Genomic DNA, 10,000 nt, shown 5'->3' with positions numbered 1-10,000 from the left:
AGCCCCTCTCTGTGTCAGCCTTATAACCATGTCTAGCACCCGAGGCCTCTTTCTGTGCTGGGTTGACCCAGTATCCATCCTTGGCCCTGTGGAGGACACTGTCCTGTGTTGGTCCACTAACCTAGTCCAGCCCCTGTCTTCTCTCTGTGTGGGGGACACTGTCCTGTGTTGGTCCACTAACCTAGTCCAGCCCCTGTCTTCTCTCTGTGTGGGGGGACACTGTCCTGTGTTGGTCCACTAACCTAGTCCAGCTCCTGGCTTCTCTCTGTGTCGGGGGACACTGTCCTGTGTTGGTCCACTAACCTAGTCCAGCTCCTGGCTTCTCTCTGTGTGGGGGGACACTGTCCTGTGTTGGTCCACTAACCTAGTCCAGCTCCTGGCTTCTCTCTGTGTCGGGGGACACTGTCCTGTGTTGGTCCACTAACCTAGTCCAGCTCCTGGCTTCTCTCTGTGTCGGGGGACACTGTCCTGTGTTGGTCCACTAACCTAGTCCAGCCCCTGTCTTCTCTCTGTGTGGGGGGACACTGTCCTGTGTTGGTCCACTAACCTAGTCCAGCTCCTGGCTTCTCTCTGTGTGGGGGACACTGTCCTGTGTTGGTCCACTAACCTAGTCCAGCCCCTGTCTTCTCTCTGTGTGGGGGGACACTGTCCTGTGTTGGTCCACTAACCTAGTCCAGCTCCTGGCTTCTCTCTGTGTCGGGGGACACTGTCCTGTGTTGGTCCACTAACCTAGTCCAGCTCCTGGCTTCTCTCTGTGTGGGGGACACTGTCCTGTGTTGGCCACTAACCTAGTCCAGCCCCTGTCTTCTCTCTGTGTGGGGGACACTGTCCTGTGTTGGTCCACTAACCTAGTCCAGCCCCTGTCTTCTCTCTGTGTGGGGGACACTGTCCTGTGTTGGCCACTAACCTAGTCCAGCCCCTGTCTTCTCTCTGTGTGGGGGACACTGTCCTGTGTTGGTCCACTAACCTAGTCCAGCCCCTGTCTTCTCTCTGTGTGGGGGACACTGTCCTGTGTTGGTCCACTAACCTAGTCCGGTGTGAGGCAGGAATCCCTAGAGGGCCGGTGTGAGGCAGGAATACCCAGCTGGGAGAGTGTCTGGGAATGATTCACGGACCGCCGCAATAACGAGGCAGGTTACTCCCCAGGACAACACAAGGTAGATTACTCCCCAGGACCAGGACAATACGAGGCAGGTTACCCCCCAGGACAATACGAGGCAGGTTACCCCCCAGGACAATACGAGGCAGGTTACCCCCCAGGACCAGGACAATATGAGGCAGGTTAACCCCCAGGACCAGGACAATACGAGGCAGGTTACACCCCAGGACCAGGACAATCGAGGCAGGTTACACCCCAGGACCAGGACAATACGAGGCAGGTTAACCCCCAGGACAAGGACAAAACGAGGCAGGTTACACCCCAGGACCAGGACAATACGAGGCAGGTTACACCCCAGGACCAGGACAATACGAGGCAGGTTACACCCCAGGACCAGGACAATACGAGGCAGGTTACCCCCCAGGACAATACGAGGCAGGTTAACCCCCAGGACCAGGACGAAGGAAGAAATGATTTTATGACGTGGGTACTGGGATCCTTCTCATCCATTCACCAGCAGAGATATGATGGATGTTATTGCTCCCATTCATATCAGTGACTGATGACAGAGAGAGGGATAAATTATGAAAGAAATCAAAGCACTTCTGGAGAACATCAATAACACCAATAACTCAGACACATGTATGGTGCTGCATTTTGATTCACAGCACAACACGGTACCAGGGATTGCTAGGTTCATCCACAGGACGATTTTTGTCAGTTGGGCCGGAACATAATACAAATAATTTGTAGACGGCAAATTGACCGCAAGAAGCCCAAACAGATATAATGTTTGACTAAAACATTCATCATTTCCAACCTTTCTTACGTTTCTATACGATCACGTGTCTCTCTATTATGCGTGGGAATACTGGGGAACAGATTTCTTAAATGAAAATCACTTGGAGCTGATTTTCTGCTGTTTTTATAGTCTTTTATGTCCAACAATAAACATTTGAAATATAAATGAAATGAAAAATATTTCCACAGAAGACTGGTGGGGGGGGGGGGGCAAATAAAAGCAACCGCGGGCCGCCAGTTGGGGAACCATGCAATACACAGTAAAGTTGTGTTGCTTTTATGGATCTCTCCACAGTGCTAGGAGTACAGGCCTTCCCCTGGGATCAACTCTAACTGACTCTAAACTATATCCCATCTACTACCTACTACTAACATATTGATTCAACACAGTAAAGTTGATTTGCTCTTATGGCCTACTCCAGGCTACTAGCAGTACAGGCTGAGCTGCCACTGAGATCAACTCTAACTAACACTAAACAACTCAGGTCAGGTCTCTATTGATGATCCCTGGGCAGCAGGATGTGTAGGTCTCTATTAATGGTCCCTGGACAGCAGGATGTGTAGGTCTCTATTGCTGCTCCCTGGACAGCAGTATGTGTAGATCTCTATTGATGCTCTCTGGGCAGCAGGATGTGTAGGTCTCTATTGATGCTCTCTGGACAGCAGGATGTGTAGGTCTCTATTGATGCTCCCTGGACAGCAGAATGTGTAGGTCTCTATTGCTGCTCCCTGGACAGCAGTATGTGTAGATCTCTATTGATGCTCTCTGGACAGCAGGATGTGTAGGTCTCTATTAATGGTCCCTGGACAGCAGGATGTGTAGGTCTCTATTGATGCTCTCTGGGCAGCAGGATGTGTAGGTCTCTATTGCTGCTCCCTGGGCAGCAGGATGTGTAGGTCTCTATTGCTGCTCTCTGGGCAGCAGGATGTAGGTCTCTGTTGCTGCTCCCCTGGGCAGCAGGATGTGTAGGTCTCTATTGCTGCTCTCTGGGCAGCAGGATGTGTAGGTCTCTATTGCTGCTCCCTGGACAGCAGGATATGTAGGTCTCTATTGCTGCTCTCTGGACAGCAGGATGTGTAGGTCTCTATTGCTGCTCTCTGGGCAGCAGGATGTGTAGGTCTCTATTGATGCTCTCTGGACAGCAGGATGTGTAGGTCTCTATTGCTGCTCCCTGGACAGCAGGATGTGTAGGTCTCTATTGCTGCTCCTTGGACAGCAGGATGTGTAGGTCTCTATTGATGCTCTCTGGACAGCAGGATGTGTAGGTCTCTATTGATGCTCCCTGGTCAGCAGGATGTGTAGGTCTCAATTGCTGCTCCCTGGACAGCAGGATGTGTAGGTCTCTATTGCTGCTCCCTGGGTAGCAGGATGTGTAGGTCTCTATTGCTGCTCTCTGGGCAGCAGGATGTGTAGGTCTCTATTGATGCTCCCTGGACAGCAGGATGTGTAGGTCTCTATTGCTGCTCTCTGGACAGCAGGATGTGTAGGTCTCTATTGATGCTCCCTGGTCAGCAGGATGTGTAGGTCTCAATTGCTGCTCCCTGGACAGCAGGATGTGTAGGGTCTCTATTGCTGCTCCCTGGGTAGCAGGATGTGTAGGTCTCTATTGCTGCTCTCTGGGCAGCAGGATGTGTAGGTCTCTATTGATGCTCCCTGGACAGCAGGATGTGTAGGTCTCTATTGCTGCTCCCTGGACAGCAGGATGTGTAGGTCTCTATATTGCTGCTCCCTGGACAGCAGGATGTTTAGGTCTCTATTGCTGCTCTCAGGACAGCAGGATGTGTAGGTCTCTATTGATGCTCTCTGGGCAGCAGGATGTGTAGGTCTCTATTGATGCTCCCTGGTCACCAGGATGTGTAGGTCTCTATTGATGCTCCCTGGACAGCAGGATGTGTAGGTCTCTATTGATGCTCCCTGGGCAGCAGGATGTGTAGGTCTCTATTGATGCTCTCTGGACAGCAGGATGTGTAGGTCTCTATTGATGCTCTCTGGGCAGCAGGATGTGTAGGTCTCTATTGCTGCTCCTTGGACAGCAGGATGTGTAGGTCTCTATTGATGCTCCCTGGACAGCAGGATGTGTAGTTCTCTATTGCTGCTCTCTGGACAGCAGGATGTGTAGGTCTCTATTGATGCTCTCTGTGCAGCAGGATGTGTAGGTCTCTATTGCTGCTCCTTGGACAGCAGGATGTGTAGGTCTCTATTGATGCTCTCTGGACAGCAGTATGTGTAGGTCTCTATTGCTGCTCCCTGGACAGCAGGATGTGTAGGTCTCTATATTGATGCTCCCTGGACAGCAGGATGTGTAGGTCTCTATTGCTGCTCCTTGGACAGCAGGATGTGTAGGTCTCTATTGCTGCTCCCTGTACAGCAGGATGTGTAGGTCTCTATTGATGCTCTCTGGACAGCAGGATGTGTAGGTCTCTATTAATGGTCCCTGGACAGCAGGATGTGTAGGTCTCTATTGATGCTCTCTGGGCAGCAGGATGTGTAGGTCTCTATTGCTGCTCCCTGGGCAGCAGGATGTGTAGGTCTCTATTGCTGCTCTCTGGGCAGCAGGATGTGTAGGTCTCTATTGCTGCTCCCTGGACAGCAGGATATGTAGGTCTCTATTGCTGCTCTCTGGACAGCAGGATGTGTAGGTCTCTATTGCTGATCTCTGGGCAGCAGGATGTGTAGGTCTCTATTGATGCTCTCTGGACAGCAGGATGTGTAGGTCTCTATTGCTGCTCCCTGGACAGCAGGATGTGTAGGTCTCTATTGCTGCTCCTTGGACAGCAGGATGTGTAGGTCTCTATTGATGCTCTCTGGACAGCAGGATGTGTAGGTCTCTATTGATGCTCCCTGGTCAGCAGGATGTGTAGGTCTCTATTGCTGCTCCCTGGACAGCAGGATGTGTAGGTCTCTATTGCTGCTCCCTGGGCAGCAGGATGTGTAGGTCTCTATTGCTGCTCTCTGGGCAGCAGGATGTGTAGGTCTCTATTGATGCTCCCTGGACAGCAGGATGTGTAGGTCTCTATTGCTGCTCTCTGGACAGCAGGATGTGTAGGTCTCTATTGATGCTCTCTGGACAGCAGGATGTGTAGGTCTCTATTGATGCTCCCTGGGAAGCAGGATGTGTAGGTCTCTATTGATGCTCCCTGGGCAGCAGGATGTGTAGGTCTCTATTGATGCTCTCTGGACAGCAGGATGGTAGGTCTCTATTGATGCTCTCTGGACAGCAGGATGTGTAGGTCTCTATTGCTGCTCTCTGGAGAGCAGGCTGTGTAGGTCTCTATTGCTGCTCCCTGGACAGCAGGATGTTTAGGTCTCTATTGCTGCTCTCAGGACAGCAGGATGTGTAGGTCTCTATTGATGCTCTCTGGGCAGCAGGATGTGTAGGTCTCTATTGATGCTCCCTGGTCACCAGGATGTGTAGGTCTCTATTGCTGCTCCCTGGGAAGCAGGATGTGTAGGTCTCTATTGATGCTCCCTGGACAGCAGGATGTGTAGGTCTCTATTGCTGCTCCCTGGACAGCAGGATGTGTAGGTCTCTATTGCTGCTCTCTGGGCAGCAGGATGTGTAGGTCTCTATATTGCTGCTCCCTGGACAGCAGGATGTTTAGGTCTCTATTGCTGCTCTCAGGACAGCAGGATGTGTAGGTCTCTATTGATGCTCTCTGGGCAGCAGGATGTGTAGGTCTCTATTGATGCTCCCTGGTCACCAGGATGTGTAGGTCTCTATTGATGCTCCCTGGACAGCAGGATGTGTAGGTCTCTATTGATGCTCCCTGGGCAGCAGGATGTGTAGGTCTCTATTGATGCTCTCTGGACAGCAGGATGTGTAGGTCTCTATTGATGCTCTCTGGGCAGCAGGATGTGTAGGTCTCTATTGCTGCTCCTTGGACAGCAGGATGTGTAGGTCTCTATTGATGCTCCCTGGACAGCAGGATGTGTAGTTCTCTATTGCTGCTCTCTGGACAGCAGGATGTGTAGGTCTCTATTGATGCTCTCTGTGCAGCAGGATGTGTAGGTCTCTATTGCTGCTCCTTGGACAGCAGGATGTGTAGGTCTCTATTGATGCTCTCTGGACAGCAGGATGTGTAGGTCTCTATTGCTGCTCCCTGGACAGCAGGATGTGTAGGTCTCTATATTGCTGCTCCTTGGACAGCAGGATGTGTAGGTCTCTATTGATGCTCTCTGGGCAGCAGGATGTGTAGGTCTCTATTGCTGCTCTCTGGACAGCAGGATGTGTAGGTCTCTATTGATGCTCTCTGTTCAGCAGGATGTGTAGGTCTCTATTGATGCTCCTTGGACAGCAGGATGTGTAGGTCTCTATTGATGCTCTCTGGACAGCAGGATGTGTAGGTCTCTATTGCTGCTCCCTGGACAGCAGGATGTGTAGGTCTCTATATTGATGCTCCCTGGACAGCAGGATGTGTAGGTCTCTATATTGATGCTCCCTGGACAGCAGGATGTGTAGGTCTCTATTGCTGATCTTTGGACAGCAGGATGTGTAGGTCTCTATTGCTGCTCTCTGGGCAGCAGGATGTGTAGGTCTCTATTGATGCTCCCTGGACAGCAGGATGTGTAGGTCTCTATTGATGCTCCCTGGACAGCAGGATGTGTGTGAGGAATGTGGTGTGTATACATTGTCCTGGCCGTCCTGAAAACAACTGGGTTGTGATTGGCATGAAGTCATAAGTGATTGTTGTGAAATCATGCTAGTGCTGTTGGTCATTACATGTGAAGATGAATGTGGTTTGGTCTTGTTTGTTTCCCATGTCACAGCCCCTAGTACGTGTCTGTGTCAGTCTTTATGAGTCTCTCCACGTTTCTAAATTTCTATTATCGGGAGGAGAATGGCTAAAATAAGTAGCTAAGGCTTTTTGTCATTTTCTGAAAATTGCTGGAGGACTAATTACATTTTTTACGGGAAATTACCCCCAAATTACCCCAAATGGTGTGTCTAGATAGACCTACTCCTCTACAACTCTCTCTCTCTCTCTTTCTCTCTCTCTGTCTCTCTCTCTCTCTCTCTCTCTCTCTCTCTCTCTCTCTCTCTCTCTCTCTCTCTCTCTCTCTCTCTCAATTCAATTTAAGGGCTTTATTGGCATGGGAAACGTGTGTTAACATTGCCAAAGCAAGTGAAGTAGATAGTAAACAAAAGTGAAATAAACAATATATATTAACAGTAAACATTACACTCAGAAGTTCCAAAAGAATAAAGACATTTAAAATGTCATATTATGTCTATATACAGTGTTGTAACAATGTGCAAATAGTTAAAGTACAAATGGGAAAATAAATCAACATAAATATGGGTTGTATTTACAATGGTGTTTGTTTTTCACTGGTTGCCCTTTTCTTGTGGCAACAGGTCACAAATCTTGCTGCTGTGATGGCACGCTGTGGTATTTCACCCAATATATATGGGAGTTTATCAAAATTGGGTTTGTTTTCGAATTCTTTGTGGATTGCTGTAATCTGAGGGAAATATGTGTCTCTAATATGGTCATACATTTGGCAGGAGGTTAGGAAGTGCAGCTCAGTTTCCAACTCATTTTGTGGGCAGTGTGCACATAGTCTGTCTTCTCTTGAGAGCCAGGTCTGCCTATGGCGGCCTTTCTCAATAGCAAGGCTATGCTCACTGAGTCTGTACATAGTCAAAGCTTTCCTTAAGTTTGGGTCAGTCACAGTGGTCAGGTATTCTGCCAATGTGTACTCTCTATTTAGGGCCAAATAGCATTCTAGTTTGCTCAGTTTTTTTGTTAATTCTTTCCAATGTGTCAAGTAATTCTCTTTTTGTTTCCTGCTGGGCCCACCTTTTAGCCTGCCGTCCGTAAGAGTCAATCAGCTGTCCTGCTGTGCGGAGGCTTCTGGGCAACACAGCTCTTATAATCAATGTCCCTCACATTGGTCTCAGGCAAAACTGTGAGGGAGGTACTAACCACTGGAATAGCCTGGAGGACTGATATGTAGAATGAGGGGAGAGGAAACCCCTGGTGTGTTTAGCTCTCCTTTTGTTGGCATGACGACCAGGTCATCAGTCATCGTGACACGTTTATACACTGAGTATCCCAAACATTAGGAACACCCCCTTTGCCCTCAGAACAGCCTCAATTCGTCGGGACATGGACTCTACAAGGTGTCGAAAGCGTTCCACAGGGATGCTGGCCCATGTTGACTCCAATGATTCCCACAGTTGTGTCAAGTTTGCTGGATGTCCTTTGGGTGGTGGATCAATCTTGATTCACACAGGAAACTGTTGAGCATGAAAAACCCAGCAGCGTTGCAGTTCTTGACACTAAACCGGTGCGCCTGGCACCTACTACCATAACCCATAACCCATTCAAAGGCACTTCAATCTTTTGTCAATCCATGTCTCAAGGCTTAAAATTCCTTCTTTAACCTGTCTCCTCCCCTTCATCTACACTGATTGAAGTGGATTTAACAAGTGACATCATTAAGTGATCATAGCTTTCACCTGAATTCACCTGGTCTGTCCATGGAAAGAGTTCCTAATGGTTTGTCTAGTCAGTGTTTCTGTCTCCATGTGGAGGGATATAGTTGGGGACGAACTACACCATCATATCAAATCTGATGTTATTGCGTACACATATTTTGCAGATGTTATCGCAGCAGAATGCTTATGTTTCTAGCTTCAACAGTGCAGTAATATCTATCAATACAAAACAATACACACTAATCCAACAATAAGAAATATCAGAATGAGCAATGTCAGAGTCCAAATATACAGGATAATAAATATAGTTCAAGTTCATTTTCGAAGGCCATGAATTTAAATATTAAATGCTTTCCTTCTATTATGTTACTTAACGATGATGATGATGATGATGATGATGATGAGGCCTGGACAAATATACAATGTATTCGGAAAGTATTCAGACCCCTTTACTTTTTTCACATTTTGTTACGTTACAGCCTTATTCTAAAATTGATTCAATTGTATTTTTTCCTCATCAATCTACACACAATACCCCATAATGATAAAGCAAAAAACATGTTTTTAGAATTTCTGCGAATGTATTAAAAATAAAAAACAGAAATATTACATTTACATAACTATTCAGTACTCAGTACTTTGTTGAAGCATCTTTGGCAGCGATTACAGCATCGAGTCTTTTTGGGTATGACGCTACAAGCTTGGCACACCTGTATTTGGGGAGTTTCTCCCATTCATCTCTGCAGATCCTCTCAAGCTCTGTCAGATTGGATGGGGAGCGTCGCTGCACAGCTATTTTCAGGACTCTCCAGAGATGTTAGATCGGGTTCAAGTCCGGGCTCTGGCTGGGCCACTCAAGGACATTCAGAGACTTGTCCCGAAGCCACTCCTGCGTTGTCTTGGCATTTATTTAATCCATTTGGGAATAAGGCTGTAACGTAAACAAAATGTAGAAAAAGTAAAGGGGTCTGAATACTTTCCGAATGCACTGTATTTGACTCTGTAAGGAATAATCTCAGCTAAAGCCCCACACATACAAACCAATTATATATACAGTACCAGTCAAAAGTTTGGACACACCTACTCATTCAAGAGTTTTTCTTTGTTTTTACTATTTTCTATTTTGTAGAATAATAGTGAAGACATCAAAACTATGAAATAACACATATGGAATCATGTAGTAACCAAAAAAGTGTTAAACAAATAAAAATATATTTGAGATTTGAGATTCGTCAAATAGCCACCCATTGCCTTGATGACAGCTTTGCACACTCTTGACATTCTCTCAACCAGCTTCATGAGGTAGTCACCTGGAATGCATTTCAATTAACAGGTGTGCCTTCTTAAAAGTTAATTTGTGGAATTTCTTTCCTTCTTAATGCGTTTGAGCCAATCAGTTGTGTTGTGACAAGGTAAGGGTGGTATACAGAAGATAGCCCTACTTTGGTAAAAGACCAAGTCCATATTATGGCAAGAACAGCTCAAATAAGCAAAGCGAAACGACAGTCCATCATTACTTTAAGACATGAAGGTCAGTCAGTACGGAACATTTCAAGAACTTTGAACGTTTAAGAGTTACCGTTGATGCATTTATTTGATTGTTTTTGTACATATAACCCCCCTCTGAAAAAGAAAAATGACTAAATATATATGTATA

This window comes from Coregonus clupeaformis, unplaced genomic scaffold (assembly GCF_020615455.1).
Source record: "Coregonus clupeaformis isolate EN_2021a unplaced genomic scaffold, ASM2061545v1 scaf0022, whole genome shotgun sequence".
Classification (NCBI taxonomy): Eukaryota; Metazoa; Chordata; class Actinopteri; order Salmoniformes; family Salmonidae; genus Coregonus; species Coregonus clupeaformis.
Note: the sequence above shows the minus strand (reverse complement) of the source record.